At 46.2% G+C, this 18,323-nt stretch overlaps 1 long non-coding RNA gene across 1 annotated transcript; it reads left to right on the forward strand.

The window, feature by feature from the left end:
- Nucleotides 1–13,374: 13,374 nt before the first annotated feature.
- On the forward strand, nucleotides 13,375–16,916 carry LOC128789150 (uncharacterized). The gene is made up of 3 exons (XR_008431326.1): nucleotides 13,375–13,410; nucleotides 16,425–16,546; nucleotides 16,833–16,916. It is a non-coding gene; the product is annotated as an uncharacterized LOC128789150 (long non-coding RNA).
- Nucleotides 16,917–18,323: the final 1,407 nt, after the last annotated feature.

An 18,323-nucleotide genomic window follows, 5' to 3' on the forward strand; every position in this document is an offset into this window, starting at 1 on the left:
CTGGTGGGAAGCTGGACTAGAACCTTGGACAGGGCCCGCTGAGCTCTTCCTGCTGGAAGGATCCTTCCCTTTCCCAACTCGCTTGGAGACAAGCTGGGAAGCAATTGAAATGGAAAAGTGAGATTGCTCAGATTAATCACCACTGTGTTGGTGTTGGATTTTCATGGACTGGCTAAAGGAAAAATTGTTTTTCCTTTATTTTCAGTATTACTGGGGGAAACAAAAGGAAGAAAGAAAAATATTAATATACTGGAAAATAAAAAAGTGTCAGAGATATTGTTTTTCTTTTTCATTTTCCTTCTCTCTCCTGTCCTTTCCTCTCTCCTCCTTCCCCTCCTTCCTTCTCCCTAAAAATTTCAGATACAATTCTCCCAGCGGGAAAATTTATGGCTCAACAACGGCACAGCTCAGCGAGACAAAATAATTCAGGTTCAGCACCAAGTCAAGTGCAGCTACACAGCTTCCATATCCAAATCAGCTGCTCCATGGGGAAAGCAGCACAAAATCCAGTGGGCTGCAATATTCCCACTTCCAGTGGGAAAAAGGGAGAAGTGATGAAAGGTTGTTACCCCTTGCAGGTTGTCTGGAGGTCTGGGTGACCTGAAATAAGTGCTCAGATCTGTTCTGCTGCTCCAGGTCACGACATAATTCACATTTGAGGGCACTTTAAGTGAGAAAAGAAAGGCATGAACACTCCCCCGAGCTTAAAAAATTAAAGCTGTGGGACTTAAAAATAATTGGAAATTCAAGCCTTGAGGCCAGTCCAAGCTTTGATGTCTCTGACTTTAGGTCTAGGGAGAGGTTTTGGGGTAGCAGATCACTAAATTTCCTCAAGCCATTCCTAATTCTGAGCGGTTTGATATTTTTGTCTGCCTAGAGGAAGCATTTGGAAGCTGCTTTTTCATGGATCACTGGAAGACAGTAGTAGTTTGGGAATCTCCATGCGTTTGGCAGGCGTTTCCAGCTCAGGCAGCCATGGGAAGGGATTATTCCAGCTCTTGGCAGCAGAGATAAAAAGGGAGCCTTCATCTGAATTACATGAAAACACTGGAGTTTTATCCCTCTCAATGCTGTAATAAATCAATATTTTAATCCCGTTTTAATAATTGGGACTGTGAGGAAGAAACAAAGAAAATGCTCTACTTTCTTCTTGAAATATTTACAGCAGAACCAAAAGCAAGATATCCCAGTTTTGGAAGTGGGAATCCACATGAGCTGGATTTTTTTAAACTTGTCTGTTCAAATTAATCTGGTTTTCCAAAGGCACTTCAACTGAGCTGCCAAAAATCCTTTAGGACATTATTTTATGACATTTAAATATAGATTTATTGAAACAATTATATATTTTTAATGGATATTTATTTAAATCTGAGGGTAGTGGATCCTTCTGGCCACTTCTAGATCACAAAACAAGGAACAAGAGAAGAGGAAAAGGCCTCAAGTTGCACCAGGGGAGGTTTAGATTGGATATTAGGAAAAAAAAAATTCCACTGAAAGTGTTGTCAAGCATTGGAACAGGATGCCAGGGAAGTGGTGGAATCATTATCCCTGTCCGAGGAGGGTTAGGTCGGATTTAGGGAAGGGTTCTTCCCCCAGAGGGTGCTGGGCACTGCCCAGGCTCCCCAGGGAATGGGCACATTCCCAACTCCAGGAGCGTTTGGACAGCTCTCAGGGCTGCCCAGGGTGGGATTGTTGGGGTGCCTGTGCATCAGTCCAGGGGTTGGATTGATGGTCCTGATGGATCCCTTCCAACTCAGGATATTCCATGTTTCTAGGATGGTTGACCTGGAAACACCCTAAGGGCCGTCAGCAACTCTCCAGCATTGTCCCACCAGCGTCTCCCAGTTTTTTCTCGTTAAAATTCGGGACTGATGTGCTGCAAGTTTGGTGAGAAGGGCAGAAAAGTAAAAAAAAAAAAAAAAATGGGAGTAGTGGAGTTCCCTCTCCTTCTTCACCCACACAACATCCTCCCGTCCCTCTGTGTCCTGGTCTGAGAGCAAGAATCCACCTCTGTGTCCCAAACCCAGCCTTGAGCGTCGGATCCCGGCACTGCTGCCTTGTCCTCTATTTCCCTGGTTTTCCTTTTTTATTCCCATTTTATTCCTTTTTTATTCCTTTCCCCTCCCATGTTTTGAAAGCCCTCTGGTGCCTGTTTTGCTGGTTGGGAGAGAAGAACTCCAAATCACGGCGGTGATCCCCCCACACCAGGTTGGTGATTCCATGAATTCCACTAGGACAGGAGACTTCCCAAACTTCCAGGCACAGGATCTGGGCTTATCCCTGGATACCAGCAAACACTGTCTGATATCGTGCACTTCTGCCATTCCAGAGCCTCTCCTGTGGTTTGGGAATCTGTGGGATTTTCTGTTTTTTTGGGAAGTTGAGGCTGATTCTAAACTGGTCCATGAGAGATCTCTATAGGGATACTGAATCCCATGGATTTCAGCTAAAAGAAAAGAGCAGGCTTTGCTCTTCAGACCTTTTATGCCACTGTTTCCTCCTGCTTCTTCTTTTCCTCTCACTCCTAACCCTGAAAAAGATCTCCCACTCCATAATTATCCATCCCGTTTCTCCAGAGCCATTTTCCCAGCGCATTTAAGTCCACAGTTTGGAGTTTTCTGACTGTCTGTTCTTAGGGCAGAAACCTGAGCTCAGCCAAAGTCAACGGGAGTTTCCTCAAGCAAAAACAAACAAATTATTTGTTAAAACAAATAAAAAATTACCTGGTCCCTGTGGATGCTCACTTTCAAAGAACCCAGATTAATTTTACTGGGGCCTGAATTGACCTTTTATGACATCTGGTCACATGGAATATTTTTCCATTGGAAAACACTTCCTCACCTCGATGAGAGTGAAGTGCTCTGGGGAAATGTTGGTTTTGGTGGAGCACTGGCAGGATATGAAACTTGTTGGGATATTTCCAGCTTCCAGCTCTCCTGCCACCTCACCCATCTGATGCTTCTCTTGGAGCTGCCTTATCCTAAACTCCAGGGTGTAAGGATTGGGAGTTCCTGGACAACTGAAATCACCAGCAACTCCCTCAGGAAGAGCTCCCTGATGCCAGTCAGTCAAAAAGCAGTAAAAACATTAAATTAAACACTCACTCCTTTATCCCTTCCCTACAGAGAGCACAATTTTTATGAAATCCACCTGATTTTTACACATATAAAGCTTTAGGATATTGAATCATAGAATATCCTGAGTTAGAAGGGAGCCACAAAGATCACTGAATCCAATTCTGGCCCTCCATAGGACAACCCCAGCATTCCCAAATTCCTACCATGTCCTTCACTGATGATCACTGGAGCAGGATATTAAATCTGCAGACCAATGATATCAAATCTTTGCCCAAATTCCTGTGACAAGTCCCTCTTTTGAACTAATTTCTAATATTTTGTAATTGTTATAGGCAAAAAGGATCATTATGCCCACATTTAATTAAAAAAAATAAGTAAAAGAGGGAAATTTCTTTCACGCCAGTTTTTCCAACAAGACTTGGAGACGATGAACAGGATATGAAAAATCCTGAAGCACCTTCATCTCCAAATCTTTCCAATCCCTTAACTTGAAAAAAAAAAACTTTTTGGATGCTTTTCCAGCCTAAGTTAAGCATCTAAGCTTAGGCTTCACTTGCTGGAGTTGAAAAAATGAAGGACATGATATGGAATGGTGCTCAGATCCATAAATCCAGGGGAACTGGGAACAGCAGGTTAATCCAGGGCTCATCCACTCTGGATCCTGACCCTCAGCAGAGCCAGTCGAGGGGTTCCATTTTCCTTAGGACCTCTCATGTCGGGCTTCTGCAAAAGCAGGAATTTCAGTGTATTTTCTATCCGCCAGAAGAGACAGAATTCCTCTCTCTTGCAACGTAATTCCTATGAAACTCCAGTTGTTGGGATTACACCCAGTAAAGGCAGGAGCTGCGCCGTTCTTCCACATATTCTGCCTTCATTTTGGCTGCCAATCCGCCACAGAGCCAGGGACTGCTCTCCCGACCTCCCACGCAGAAGAGAAGCCATATTCCCATCTTCCTGCTGTTCCCAGGAGATGACATGTCCCTGCCCTCCTGCATCTGCACAAGCCCGTGGTTGTATGGAATATGTGCGAGCATCTGATACTCTGCTAAGAGCCTGAAGTGTTTTACACCACATTTTAGGTGATTTATTGCGCTTTAGCACGTTCATAAAACACATCGCGTTAAGCATATGCATAAAAATAATATATAGGTTACCACAAAATTTTTATGGCCTTCACCAGATCCGCCTTGGAATGTCGGCTCAAATGTTTCACTCCTGCAGGTGAAAAAACAGATTATTTCAACGGAGCTTAGGGAAAGTTGTTTAGTCAAGACAACAATATTGTGGAGAGGGCCGTTACCTTGGCAGCGCTTTGCTAATTTAAGGACTAACGAGCGTGGCGGGTTCCTGTCCTCCGTCCAACACGAGGTGTCCATGACTCCCGGCTCTCCAGGCTGCATTCCCGTTCTCCTACTGTTTGCAGACAATACAGAGACAGGGATTACAGGAATGTGGTGATATGAACACCCTCTGCAATCCCTGGAGACGCTGGAGGTTCCTTCCAAGGGATGTGACGTCAGTGAGGCGCTGGGAAAAGCGAGCAGGCTACGGATGTGACAGGAATCCCAGAATCCCAGGAGGGCTTGGGTTGGAAGGGACCTTCAATATCATCCAGTGCCACCCTTGGATGGGCAGGGACATCTCCCACTATCCCAGGTTGCTCCAAGCCCCATCCAGCCTGGCCTTGGACACTTCCAGTGATCCAGGGCAGCCACAGCTTCTCTGGGAATTCCATCCCAGCCCTTCCCCACCCTCCCAGCCAGGAATTCCTAATTCCCAATCTCCCATCCATCCCTGCCCTCTGGCAGTGGGAGCCATTCCCTGGGTCCTGTCCCTCCAGGCCTTGTCCCCAGTCCCTCTCCAGCTCTCCTGGAGCCCCTTCAGGCCCTGCCAGGGGCTCTGAGCTCTCCCTGGAGCTTCTCGTCTCCAGGGCAACATTCCCAGCTCTCCCAGCCTCGCTCCAGTTCTGGGATCACCTTCCTGGCTGGCGTCATTCCAACATCTTAGGGGTGGGAATTTCTCTCTGGTGATGGCAGGAATGTCACCCCAGCTGCCTGCAGTGCTGGGAACTCCACCGAAGCCCATCACTTCAGGCCCTGATTATCATGAGCATAGTGATGCCTCAGGTTTGAGCTTTTATATTTTCAGATTCTGTGCTGCTTTAGTGTGTAGTTCTGAGCTTCACATCAGGGCATGGTGAGCTCTGTGCACAGAGCAGGGAGACAAAACAATTCCTGCTCCAGCTGGGCACCAAGGACAAATGATCCAAAGCTCAGGCCCAGGAGCACAAACAGTGTGGGCTGGAGAGAGAAAAACAAGCAGGATGGGAGTGCCTGGGCTAAAGCTGGAATGGGACAATGAACTGCAAGGTGCAAATGGAGCAGAGCTGATCCCAGTGAGAGCCCCCGGGAGCGCTCGTGCATTTTGGGACCATTTTGGTTCCTCTTGGCTGCAGCCCTGGCTGGGCTCTGGTGCTGCCCAAGGTGGATCCATGGAGGAGATCCTTTGAATAAATCCCTGCTTTATTCTTTAACTCTGTCCAGTCTCTGCTCTAGATCAGCCTCTCAAGGCATCAGTAGGGCAGTGCACGTTCTGTAAAGGGAAACCATCCTAATTTAATTCAATCATCCTAAAATAAAGTAATTGGCACCCTCAATTCCATTTTCTGTCTTGGAATTTAGCAAATTTTTAATTTCTGTGTCTCCAAAGGCAGTTTAGGCTCTACACGGAGTTTGTACTTAAGAAAGGCAGGAAAATGGAATTAAATGAATTCTTGATAGTTTTATTTTTAATGCCTTTGTTATAAATGTCTGAGATCCTGTTTTGAGGATGGTATTCCAAACAAATTTAATTTTGTCTTCATTAATAGGTATAGAAGAAATCTGTTTAAATTGGTGTGAATGAATAATAGCATTTTAATTGATTAATCCTCTCAGAAAGCACAGAAAAGCTGGGAGAAATAAGAGATATAAAAGAAGGAGGAAGACCTTAAATTCTGATTTAAAAATTCAGTGAACAGGATGATATTTATTTTTCTTTTAAAGTTGACTTCCTCAGGATTTGTTTGAACACTAAGAAGGCAAAAAAAAAAAGTTGAAAATTGGTTTGTTTTTTGTTTTGTTTTAAAAGAGCTCATTTCCCCATATAATGACTAATTCCTTCAAGCTGAAACTGCAACAAAAATATCAAATATTGTGAAAATTGGCAAAAGTGTTTTATCAACTTATTCCATCATCCCTTCCTCCATAAATAAGGACGGAAGTCTCAGATTTCACTATTCCTTTTTTATAATCCAACCTGTACGGGTTTAATTATTAATATTTCTAATATTATATTGTAAGTTAATTATTAATATATTGTTTGCCTTAATTTATTTCATATTTCTTCTGAATTGTGCATTTGTATTTTGGGAGGGAATAACTTTTTTTCCCTTTTTTTTTTTTTTTTTGAGGATTTGGGGAAGATGATTAAAAATCTATTTTTCTTTTCTTCTTAATGGATGTTTTTCCCCAAAGGAAAAGGAAAATCAACAGTTCAGGTAATGAGGCTTTAATTAATTAATTAAATTAATTAATTTAATTAATTTAATTAATTAATGTTTGAGATTAGCAGCCACCTGATGAAGCTAAATTATAATATGGCCCCGGATATTTCCTCCAGAATCCCAGAGTGGGTTTGGTTGGAAGGAACCTTGAAAATGATCTTGTTCCAATCCCCCTGCCAGGAGCAGGGACACCTTCGACCATCCCAGGGTGCTCCAAGCCCCTCCAACCTGGCCTTGGACACTTCCAGGGATCCAGGGGAATATTTCCCCTGATCCCTTTTCCACCCTCACCTTCCTCCACCTCCGCTTGACCGCTCTGGTTACAGCTGACCACAGCCCATTGCCCAGGAGACTCCGGACAGGAGCAGAAACCCAAAGCTGTGGTTTCTCCACCCATCTGGGATCAGAAGGAGTCTCTCAGTTGCTTTTGGCTGCTCCATGTGCAGCTTGGCTGCGGCCACATTTCCGTGGCTTGTTCTCACCCACCTCTCTCAGCTCTGACGCCTTTTCTTTTTTTTTTTTTTTGCTTCTTCCCAGCCCACCTGACTTTGTTTTTGCCTTGTGGGATCCTTGCCCTGTTTGGACATGCAGAGGAGACGCTGTGGCTTCCCACTCTCTTGTCTTGCACTTGTTCTGAATCATTCCCTGGCTTCTCTGGTTCCTCATTTTGGCTTTTCTCAAGTGTCTGACTTGGCGGCCGTGTCCTAAAAATCCAAGAGCCAGAATGCCTCGCTCACCCTCAGCATTGGCCAGAGACACAAACCCTGAAACAGAGGTTTTGTGCTCCCCAAATGAAGGTGAGGTGAATTTGATAAGGAATTTTAGATGATCCTCATGACTCAGGTTTTAGCTTTTATATTTTCACATTCTCTGCTGCTTTAGTGTGTGGGTCTGAGCTTCACATCAGGGCATGGTGAGCTCTGTGCACAGAGCAGGGAGAGAAAACAATTTCTGCTCCAGCTGGGCACCAAGGACAAATGATCCAAATCTCAGGCCCAGGAGCACAAACAAGGTGGGCTGGAGAGAGAAAAACAAGCAGGATGGGAGTGCCTGGGCTAAAGCTGGAATGGGACAATGAACTGCAAGGTGCAAATGGAGCAGAGCTGATCCCAGTGAGAGCCCCGGGAGCGCTCGTGCATTTTGGGAACATTTTGGTTGATCTTGGGTGCAGCCCTGGCTGGGCTCTGGTGCTGCCCAAGGTGGATCCATGGAGGAGATCCTTTTCAGAAATCCCTGGTTTATTCTTTAGCTCTGTCTGGGCTCTGTTCCAGGTCAGCCTTCTCAAGGCACCAATCCGGCCTCCCACACGTGACCTCGGGATGTCACGAGGTCATTGCATGGATGAGGTTCTGTACAAACCTTTTCCAAGCAGTGACACGCACAAGAGGAGACTAAAAGAGAGAGAAATATTTTGGGTGACCACAGGCTCAGGTCAGTCCCTCCTCAAAATTACTGTAAAATTTTATACAAGAGAAAAGATCCTTGGATTTCTTCTGACTTCTGAAGGTGGAACCCTGTGGTGAAAAGTATTCTTGACCTTCTTAGGCAATAAATCAGAGACTTAGAGAGGGACTCCCACATCTCTCATTGGTTTGATCGTAGAATCATGGAATATCTAGAGCTGGAAGGGACCCACAAAGATCATGGAAGTCCAACTCCTGGCCCATTTGGACTTTATTTGGTTCCACTGTAATTTAGCATGTTGATACTCTCACATTCCCTCATCCATAACCTTCCCAAGAGCTCTGAGTGCTGCCTGGATCCCAGAGAGGCCGGGAGCGCCTCTGGAGCTGGGGACACCTCGCACCTCTCCTTTCCTCATCCCAATCCATGAGCTTTCCATTACATCTTAGAATTCCTTTCCTCCCCACATGACCTGCTGTGGAGATGCCATGCAAAGCACACCAGAAGTGGAGAATCCCATTCTCTGGCCCCTCATCCAGCATGGATGTGATGAGATCCAGGAGTCAGGGAGAAGTGTGAGTAGGGCTTTACATCATTCCTGGTTTTCCAGTCTGCACGAAACCCGTCCCGCTGGGCTCATGAACCGCAGGTGTAGGTGTGAGCACAAACTCTGACTGCAGTTCCTGTAATTCCCAAAGTTCCTGATTCAGTTTCCTTCGCGTTGATTTTGATGAAGAGGCTGAAAATCTGGAATTCCTTGGCTTTGCTCACACTCCACGTCACAACAAAGCAGGTGTTCCCTGAAATTCCAGCTTTGCCTCGGAAATGGGAATCCTGGTTCTTACCCTGTACTGCAACCCCCAATTTCCACAGCATCCAACTGTTCCTTTTTTTCCTATTTTGAACCTTCTGGGTGTGGGGCACCAGTTCTGACTTCATGGAAAACTCCATGGCATGGAGGAGAAGAAAATGAAGAGGAAGAAAAGCAATCCTTGGGTTCCTCCTATCCCACCTGGACAGGTGTGAGCAAGACACAAAAACTTTTTGTTCTGGGGACTGGGGTAGGATCAAGAGAGGAAGAAGAGGGACAGGAGAAAGATGGGAAAGGTAAAAGAGTGGAAAGCTAAGAGCTACAGTTGCAAGGGGTTTGTGATGGAGATAATTCTAAAAAGGACATGAAATTAGGGGGTTAATGAATTATACCTGTAAATTGGAGTGTTCATTCCATTAAAATATTCCATAGATTTTCAGGTTTTCCTGCTCATAACAACACGAAGATCAGACTGGAGATTCCTCCCTGTGTCAGCCAGACCATTAACTCCTGATTTCAAGATTTTAAGATTTTTCTTTGTTTGTTTGTTTTTCGTAGGATTTTTTTTGGTTGTTTTTTGTTTTCGTTTTTTCTGTTTCCCTTTATGACTTATCTAAAACCCTCTCCTAATAACTGATGTTTTTCTCAAATCTCAAAGGAGGGGATGTGTGCCGAAAACCTGCTGGAGGAAAGTTTGAATTCCTCAGATGTCAGGAAAAAAAAATCTTGAAAATGCGAGTCTAAGTGTTAAAGACCAAATAAACAATATTAATAGCAAGATGCCGCTCATCTACAGCTAAATTCTTATTTTTATATGCAAGTTATTTATGTTATTATCCTTATTATTTTAGACCATGGACATATATTAGGGAGAAAGCTCCTGGGAATATTCCAACACCACTGAGGAGGTTCCTGGTGTGAAGAGAGAAGGTGTGGACTGAGAGAGAGAGGGGACACAAACAGGTGACACTGAGAGAGCCCCACAGGGGATACTTGGAATAGGAGAAGGGGCCGTCTCATGGTCTCCTCCAGACATCATTTCCCTCTGGCAGGTGGATTCAGGCTCTGTTTTCATGGATGATGAGCACTCAGAGGGCTAAAATAGGTGGCAGGGCCCCTGATTCTGTCTGGTGGCCCCAAGGTGGGACAGGGATCTGCTCCTCTCTGCTGGTGCTGTTTGGTCCTTGCTGTGTTCCTCCAGCAGCAGCTCCATGCCCATGGCAGGAGTTTTGTCAGTTTTTCTCAGGAACAGCCATTCTTCTCCTGGATGGTGCTTCAGGTTTCAGCTTTTATATTTTCAGATTCTGAGCTGCTTTAGTGTGTGGGTCTGAGCTTCACATCAGGGCATGGTGAGCTCTCTGCACAGAGCAGGAAGATAAAACAATTCCTGCTCCAGCTGGGCACCAAGGACAAATGATCCAAATCTCAGGCCCAGGAGCACAAACAGCGTGGGCTGGAGAGAGAAAAACAAGCAGGATGGGAGTGCCTGGGCTAAAGCTGGAATGGGACAATGAACTGCAAGGTGCAAATGGAGCAGAGCTGATCCCAGTGAGAGCCCCCGGGAGCGCTCGTGCATTTTGGGACCATTTTGGTTCCTCTTGGGTGCAGCCCTGGCTGAGCTCTGGTGCTGCCCAAGGTGGATCCATGGAGGAGATCCTTTGAATAAATCCCTGCTTTATTCTTTAGCTCTGTCCAGTCTCTGTTCTAAGTCAGCTTGCACAAGGCATCATGGAGATATTTTTTGGGAGGTGTTGAATAGGTGCAGCTTCCTCCCACCCCTCTCACTTGCCCTCTGCTGTGGAGCTGCTGTGGTCCACGAGCAGCCTCCAGCTCTGGCCTACAGCATCCTACGGAGGTGAGGGATCCCATTCAGAGGCACAGCTTTGGTTGTGCCACCACCTTTGGCATCACAACACAGCTCTGGGTACTCCCCTGCAAGGAGATCCTAGCTCCAAGGACTGCAGCTCAAAGAATCCAAGGATGGACAAAGATCATGGGAAGCTCAATCAAGAAAAAAGCTCATTGAAGCTCATGGGAACAGAGTAGTGAGGGAATCAGAAACCATGGGATCCACTTCACCTCATGGAAACTCATGGGATCAGAGCAGTGAGGTGATGCCTTGTGAAGGCTGACCTAGAACAGAAACCAGACAGAGCTAAAGAATAAAGCAGGGATTTCTGAAAAGGATCTCCTCCATGGATCCACCTTGGGCAGCACCAGAGCCCAGCCAGGGCTGCACCCAAGATGAACCAAAATGGTCCCAAAATGCACGAGCGCTCCCGGGGGCTCTCACTGGGATCAGCTCTGCTCCATTTGCACCTTGCAGTTCATTGTCCCATTCCAGCTTTAGCCCAGGCACTCCCATCCTGCTTGTTTTTCTCTCTCCAGCCCACGCTGTTTGTGCTCCTGGGCCTGAGGTTTGGATCATTTGTCCTTGGTGCCCAGCTGGAGCAGGAATTGTTTTGTCTCCCTGCTCTGTGCAGAGAGCTCAGCATCCCCTGATGTGAAGCTCAGACCCACACACTAAAGCAGCACAGAATCTGAAAAATAAAAAAGCTCAAACCTGAGGCATATCAGAGGGAATCAGACACCATCAGATCCACTTCACCTCCGGCAATCTGAGCCCTCAGGTGACCCCTGCTGCCCTCACACGAACCGCGCTCAACATCCCCGCTCTGGCTGTTTATCCACCAATTCCCAGAGGCCCCATCCCTCACTTTTCTCCTCGGAATCCTCCACATCCACATCGGTGCTTTGGCAGCAGAGGGCACTGCCCCCTTGGCCATGTTTTCCCCCTCCCCGCCGCCGCTCCAGGGCTGGGCTCGCTCTCTAATGAGCGGTTGCTGTCTGTCTGTCTGTCCGCGGGCTCGGGAGACTTGGATTTGTCTTGGCTGCCGGCTCTGACATGCCTGGGAAGGGCAAGGAAAGGAAATGGGTGGGAGCTCCCATCTAACCACGAACTTGTCTTGCCCCCTCCTCCTTTTCTCTCTCTCCCCATCCCCTTCCCTCCGCCACCCCAACCAGAGGGAGGATTGTGCTGCATCGCTCAGAATTGCTCCGGAACTTGGGGTTGGGATTTTTTTTTTTTTTTTCCCCTTTTTCTTCTCTTTCAGACGTGACACGCTGGGAGTTTCTCCCGTTTCCATGTGCTCCCAGCCAAAGCGGGTTGTTGTTACAAGAGCGTGTAAGTGCGGTGCAATGTGTGTGTGGGGGTGTCGTGAGAGGTGCTTTGCACTCGGAGCAGGCAGGAATCACACAGCTTTTGGAAGTATTCCTGCGTTTTATTTCATGTTCCTGAAGATTTAATCTCAATGTTGTTGTTCATGATTTAAAAACTAATTTCTTTTGCTGTCCCTGAGCAATTTGGCCCAGTGGGAGGCTGCCCTGCCACTCCAGATGAGGTGATTTGTCAGGTCCCTTCCAACCAAAGCTCTTTTATGACTCTGGAATTTATTTTCCACACTTTCCAAGTTTCAGGTCCATCTTGACAAGTGATGATCCCATTCTAAGTATTACTATAAACACCTTTTAAATCTGTTTTACCTTTCATTTGCCTGCTTCCAAAACCTCGAGAGAGAAAACCCCATGGGGATGTGATCCAGTGGCATCTCTCCCTTTATCTGAATAAAGTTGCAGGACTCCTCTGTCTCCTTTGTGGACATTGGGTTTCCCAGTGGGATTCTCTGTACAGGAGAGTACAGCCTCCTTTTATCCCAAACTCCAGGCCCTCTTCCTTTCCCTGTGGAAAATCCGACCCATGGAATTGTGAAGGTACCAACGCACATCTTCCTTATCAGTCCCTTCCAACCCAACCCATTCTGGGGTTCTGTGAGAACAGGGATTCCTGTTTGAAGGAGAAAACCCTTGACTGCCCCATTTTGCTTTGAAATCTCTCCACAGCCAAGAGTTTTTATTTTTCACCTTGGCTCTGTGGCAGCGTTTGACAGCCAGTGCTGCTCTGCTGTCCTTCCTGCTCCCTTTGAAGCCACCTCAGCACACAAGGAAATCTGGGAAGCAGCTGGGCTGTGGATTTTATTTTGCCAAAGGTGGTATCCTGATAAAGGATGGCAAATGATGGGATGGGAATTTGGTCCTGCACTCCCAAACCAAACCAAGCCAAACCAAACCAAACCAAAATGAGACATGGGGAAGGAAGAACCAAACATACAAAATAATTTCCCCTGGTTTGGGAAAGGAAACGTGGAAAATTCACAGCCCAGGCTGTGGCTTTGGGGAGAAGAATGCGAGCAGTCACTTTCTCATCCTGTTTCTGTCCTTCCAAGGCTTGTGTGAAAAGGCTGATGCTGAGTCCCAGTCAGCCATAAAATAACAACAACAACTCTGCCCAGTGGCTGGGATTTGCCAATCCTGAGCTTTCCTCACCTACCCCGGGACTGGGAAGGACGGAAGTCTGCAAACCATCCCGGCTCCGAGTGCGGAATCCTCGCCGAATGTGATCTCACCCGCGGGGACAATCTGATGAACGGAGTGTTACTTGTTGTTCCAACACCATGGCAATGTCTCCAGGAGGAATACAAATCACTTGGAGCAGGGAGGCAGAGCCAGCTGAGCAGGTACCAGGAATGTGGGAGTTGCTTATTACTCACCCAGGGGGGAAGAGCTGCTGCTTGTTTTTTTAATTATATTTTTACTCGCCTCTACTCATCACCCCCACGCAGCACCAGCACTTTTTGTAATGAAAATAATAAGATAGAGCCTGATCCAGGGAGTACTGAGCACATCCTGATTTTCCATTGGATGTGTGAACCAGGTGGGACTTTTGTACTGGCAGATCTCCGGCCTCGTCAAATCTCAGTGGGTGCAAATCTGCTGAAGTCAGTGAGGGCTTCTCATCTATCACTTGTTTTATTAATATTGCTCTGTCTGCAAGTCCAGGCTCTCCAAGAACACATCTTTTATTTCATTGCCTCTCATCGAAGGCAACGTGTGAGTGCTGATTTTCCCGGGCTCAGGATCAGCTCCAGCTCTTTCATTGTTGCTTTTTTTCCCTCTCTCTCCCGCTCTCATTTTTTATGGCAGCGTTGGAATTGCTGTCAGGTTTACAGTGCAGTAATAATCACCTCATTATTATTAATAACCATGGCAACAGAATGGAAATTAATCACTCCACTTCTGTTTATCCCCATGGAAACAGAGCCAAAACAAACAAGCCTTATCCACAATGCCCATTCCTAGAAATCAGACATCCTGCAAAATTCCCAACTAAACAAACCAGCAGCTCCAACCGCCTGGGTTAGCCAGTAGCACCTATGGAGAGGGCAAGAATATTCTGTCATGGGTGCTTCCTCAGGTTCAAATTAGCAGGGGACAAATATTTTTTAGGAATTTTGCTTGGTTTACTGGTTGGTTTTACTCTCCGGATTTTGTCCCGGTGGCTGAGCGCTGAGACGCAGTGACAGGGATCCTTCTGCTTCCCATAAAAAAAACCTGGGCTTCCTAAAAGGATGGAAAGAGAATTTGGATGAGGGTCTGGAGGGATAGGACAGGGCGAATGTTCTTAAGGTGAAGGAGAGCAGGGTTAGTTGGGAGGCTGGGAAGGAATTCCTGGCTGGGAGGGTGGGGAGGGGCTGGGATGGATTTCCCAGAGCAGCTGTGGCTGCCCCTGGATCCCTGGAAGTGCCCAAGGCCAGGCTGGACAGGAGCACCCTGGGACACTGGGGGGTTAAAACCACATCATCTTTAAGGTCCTTTCCCAAGCCAAACCATCCCGTGAGTCCACCACAAGTAGGATTAAAATTGTCAGGGGTTGGAAGGGATGCTTCAGAGAAATATTCATCGCTGAAGAAACTCGGGAGATAACACTTCTTCCCAGGTGCCAAGCACTGAAATAAAGTTCCAGTCCATCAGAGAGGAAAATATTTAGGCAGAAAGTGAACGCAGAGCCAATATTTTCTCTCTGTGGTGTCACCATCTTTGTTTGTAGGAGGAATGGAGGATGTCACACTCACTCCCTATGCACAGAAGTGATTTTTTTTCCAAGGAAAATCCCTGTTTCTCCCCAGCCATTCCTCATTCGGATTCAACAGCACAGCAGTCGCTGCCTGTCCCCCTCCCTGCCCTGCCAATTACTGTGTTTTATTTCGGCTGTCACCAACAGATAATCTGAGCTTGCATCTGCTTTTTCCTGCGGCTTAATGACACACCCAGGGGACCACTTCCCAGGCTTTCAAAGGAAAGAATTCCTCCCTCAGACGATCCTTCAATCCCAGTGATTCTGCTGACTCTTATCTGCAGATGCAGCAGCGCAGATTAGGGGTGGTGAGGAAAGATGAGAGAGGCAGGGAAAGTAATGATGATTAAACCCACAACCCTCCCGGGAGCCTCTTTCTTTTGCAGCAGGATCTGCTCAGGCTGAAGCCCTCGGAGTAGCTGAAATCAGCTGCGTGCTGGAAACGTTTATTTTCCATTAAAAAAAAAAAAAAAAAAAAAAAAGTAGAACTCGACCACGTGGAGCAGGAAAATGAAGTTGCCACGTCTTCCAAAGCCTCGAGAGGTTTTGATGGATCTTCTCGCTGGGCTATGGCATCTCCTACAACTCTGGAAAATCATAAAATCAGCTTCTTACCTCTCTCTCTCACCTAAAAAATGGGGATAAACCCCCTCTTGTTTTCCTAGATAGCCCTTTAAAAATTATCTACACACTGTGTACATTTTTTGGACGCATTATATTCATTTTGGGATTCTCTTGTTGCCTCGCTGTCCTGTGGATTTGTACAGAGATCCTGAATCCTGTTCAAATGGAGGAATTAAACCTGGAAATGACAGAGGGAACAGAATGCTTTGATATTTAACTGACCTTTTAAGCTTCCCAAAAAGGCAGAGTATAATTAACTGGGATGAATCCCATCTGAACTTCCTCCAGCCAGTCCTCCTGAATCCAATTAAACACAACTTTTCCATGTGGAGGTACAGTTGAGGAGAGATGGATGTTGCTGTTGGGTTTTCTGCCTGTTTTATATGATCCCCTCCCAGAATTAGGATTTTTTAAATCCGGGAGCCACCAGCACTGACAGATCCCTGAAATTCCTGGTCCTGCATCTCCCAAGCCACCAAACAAGCAGGAATATGCCAAAGGAATCCGCGCATTTGCAGTTCTGCATCATAAAATACTGACGTGGTCTCTCCTGTCTGTAGAAAAAAACCCAAAATTCCCATGAATAGAGACGTGGGATGTGGTTTGACAGGTTATTTGACTAAAAATTAATACATTAATTGGTGTGGATTGGGAATGCGTGGGCACTCTTTGACATGATCCAATGTTTGAACATGGATATTTGATTTCCATGAGTCCTCCCAAGCCTTTCTCTGTCCCACCTGGGCTGCCTGAAGGTTCCCTTGGATTGTATCTGCCCATCCCAAATGTCTGCAGGAAATTTCAAATGGCAGGAGAAACCCAGTTCGAGATGGCTGATTGACACTCTTAACCACACAGATTATTATTATTATTATTATTATTATTATTATTATTATTATTATTATTATTATTATTCCAGTCTGACGTGTCTCATCAACAGGACCATAAAATGAGGATTAATTGTCTTTTAACATTCACATCAAGATTTTCCAGAGAGGAGACAGTGAAACTTCCCCACATTTATAAGGGGAGCTCCAAGAGAATTGGAAGGAGACTTTGGAAGAAGGGATGGAGAGAAAGGACACAGGGAACGGCTTCGAGCTGAAAGAGGGAAGGTTTGGATGGGATATTGGGAATTAGGAATTCCTGGCTGGGAGGGTGAGGAGGGGCTGGGATGGAATTCCCAGAGCACCTGGATCCCTGGAAGTGTCCAAGGCCAGGCTGGACATTGGGGCTTGGAGCAGCCTGGGGTGGTGGGAGGTGTCCCTGCCATGGCAGGGGTGGCACTGGATGGGCTTTAAGGTCCCTTCCAATCCAAACAATCCCATGGTGCTATGAAATAAATCTTTGGGAAGCTTGGAAGAAGAACCCCTCTCTAAAATCCTCTTTTTTACCCCACAGGAAAATAAAAGGAATCCATTCTGGGAAACTCCACCAGTTTTGCCAGTGAAAGCTGTGATTTTGTGTACAAAAAGATTATTAAATTCCAAGGTGAGACAAGCAGGTGCCTGTTCATTTAGGAATTCCCAAATACATTGTTGACCCTACAGCAATGTTCTTACAGTGGGTGTAGCATGAGATCCACAACAAATTCCATGCCTTAGGGCCTGAATTCTTCCTGAAAACCTCACTAAGCTTTTCCTGGGATAAACAGAACTGGCAGGCAGTGCCTGTGTTATCCCAGCTTCCAAGAGGGAAGATTCCAATAAGATCATGAGAACAGTAGGGACAGAACAGTGCTGGAGTTGCCTGGGAAGGCTGTGGGAATTCCTTCAGTGGAGAGGTTGGAAAAATCACAGGCAGTTGTATGGCAGAGTGGTTTGTTTCCTCTTGGAAGCCTGGTTCCTGAGAATTTTGGGCTTTCTGTACTGCCAGGCAGTGACCCCCAGGAGAACACTGCATTGACCTGAGGCCGTGGAGAAGCTTCCAAAATGGAATGACAGAGCTGGGATTGTGGGGGTGGAGTTTGGATAGAAGTGTGTGATATCACAGGCTGGGAAACTCAGAGTTTAAGGGTTTAGAATACAGGAATAGATAGAAAGCAAGATGGAGGTTTTGGGGTGGAGGCTGCTCCTCCTCCTTCTCCTTCTCCTTCTCCTTCTCCTTCTCCTTCTCCTTCTCCTTCTCCTTCTCCTTCTCCTTCTCCTTCTCCTTCTCCTTCTCCTTCTCCTTCTCCTTCTCCTTCTCCTTCTCCTTCTCCTTCTCCTCCTCCTTCTCCATGGGTTTGGGTGGTTTTGTGTAATTGGATAAAAAGTCCCCATTGTGGGCACGGGTGGTTGGTTATTGGGTTAAAAGTGAAAATAATTCAGGTGTCATTTCTCAATGGGACAGTTGATCCTTGAAAGGCCTTGCAGGGAGAGAGATGGGCTCCATTTTTAGTTTGTTGGAGTGAAGGGCTGCAGAACTCAGGGTTTGTGAGGCTGTGACAGAGATAAGAACTGATAAACATCTCAGTCCCAACAAGAAATTCCATCTCACACATTTAATCCCGACCTTGGCAGAAAAGAAGATGAAAACTCAACAATTTCCCAGAGATGGAATTTGGTGTTGGTGACCTTATTCCATCTTCCTCATCCCATTTTCCTGTGTTTCTTTGGCAGCTCTCTTTGAAAACTGATGCACACTGAGCCAGTATTTTGTCCATTAATTCCAATTTACTTCCCTAAAATTGATAATAGCAGTGGGGAGGACACATCTGGAGCTCCCCAGACCAGGAGAAACATGGAAAAGCTGGAGCAAGTCCAGCAAAGGTCCACAAAAATGATTCAGGGAGCATCTGTCATATGAAAAGAAGCTGTAAAAACTGGGAATCCAGCCTGGAGAAGGGAAAGCTCATGTGGTTCTTTTCCGTGAGAAAAATTAATTATAAAGAAGGAATAAAGGATCTGGAGT

Source organism: Vidua chalybeata, chromosome 1, assembly GCF_026979565.1.
Source record: "Vidua chalybeata isolate OUT-0048 chromosome 1, bVidCha1 merged haplotype, whole genome shotgun sequence".
Taxonomy (NCBI): domain Eukaryota; kingdom Metazoa; phylum Chordata; class Aves; order Passeriformes; family Viduidae; genus Vidua; species Vidua chalybeata.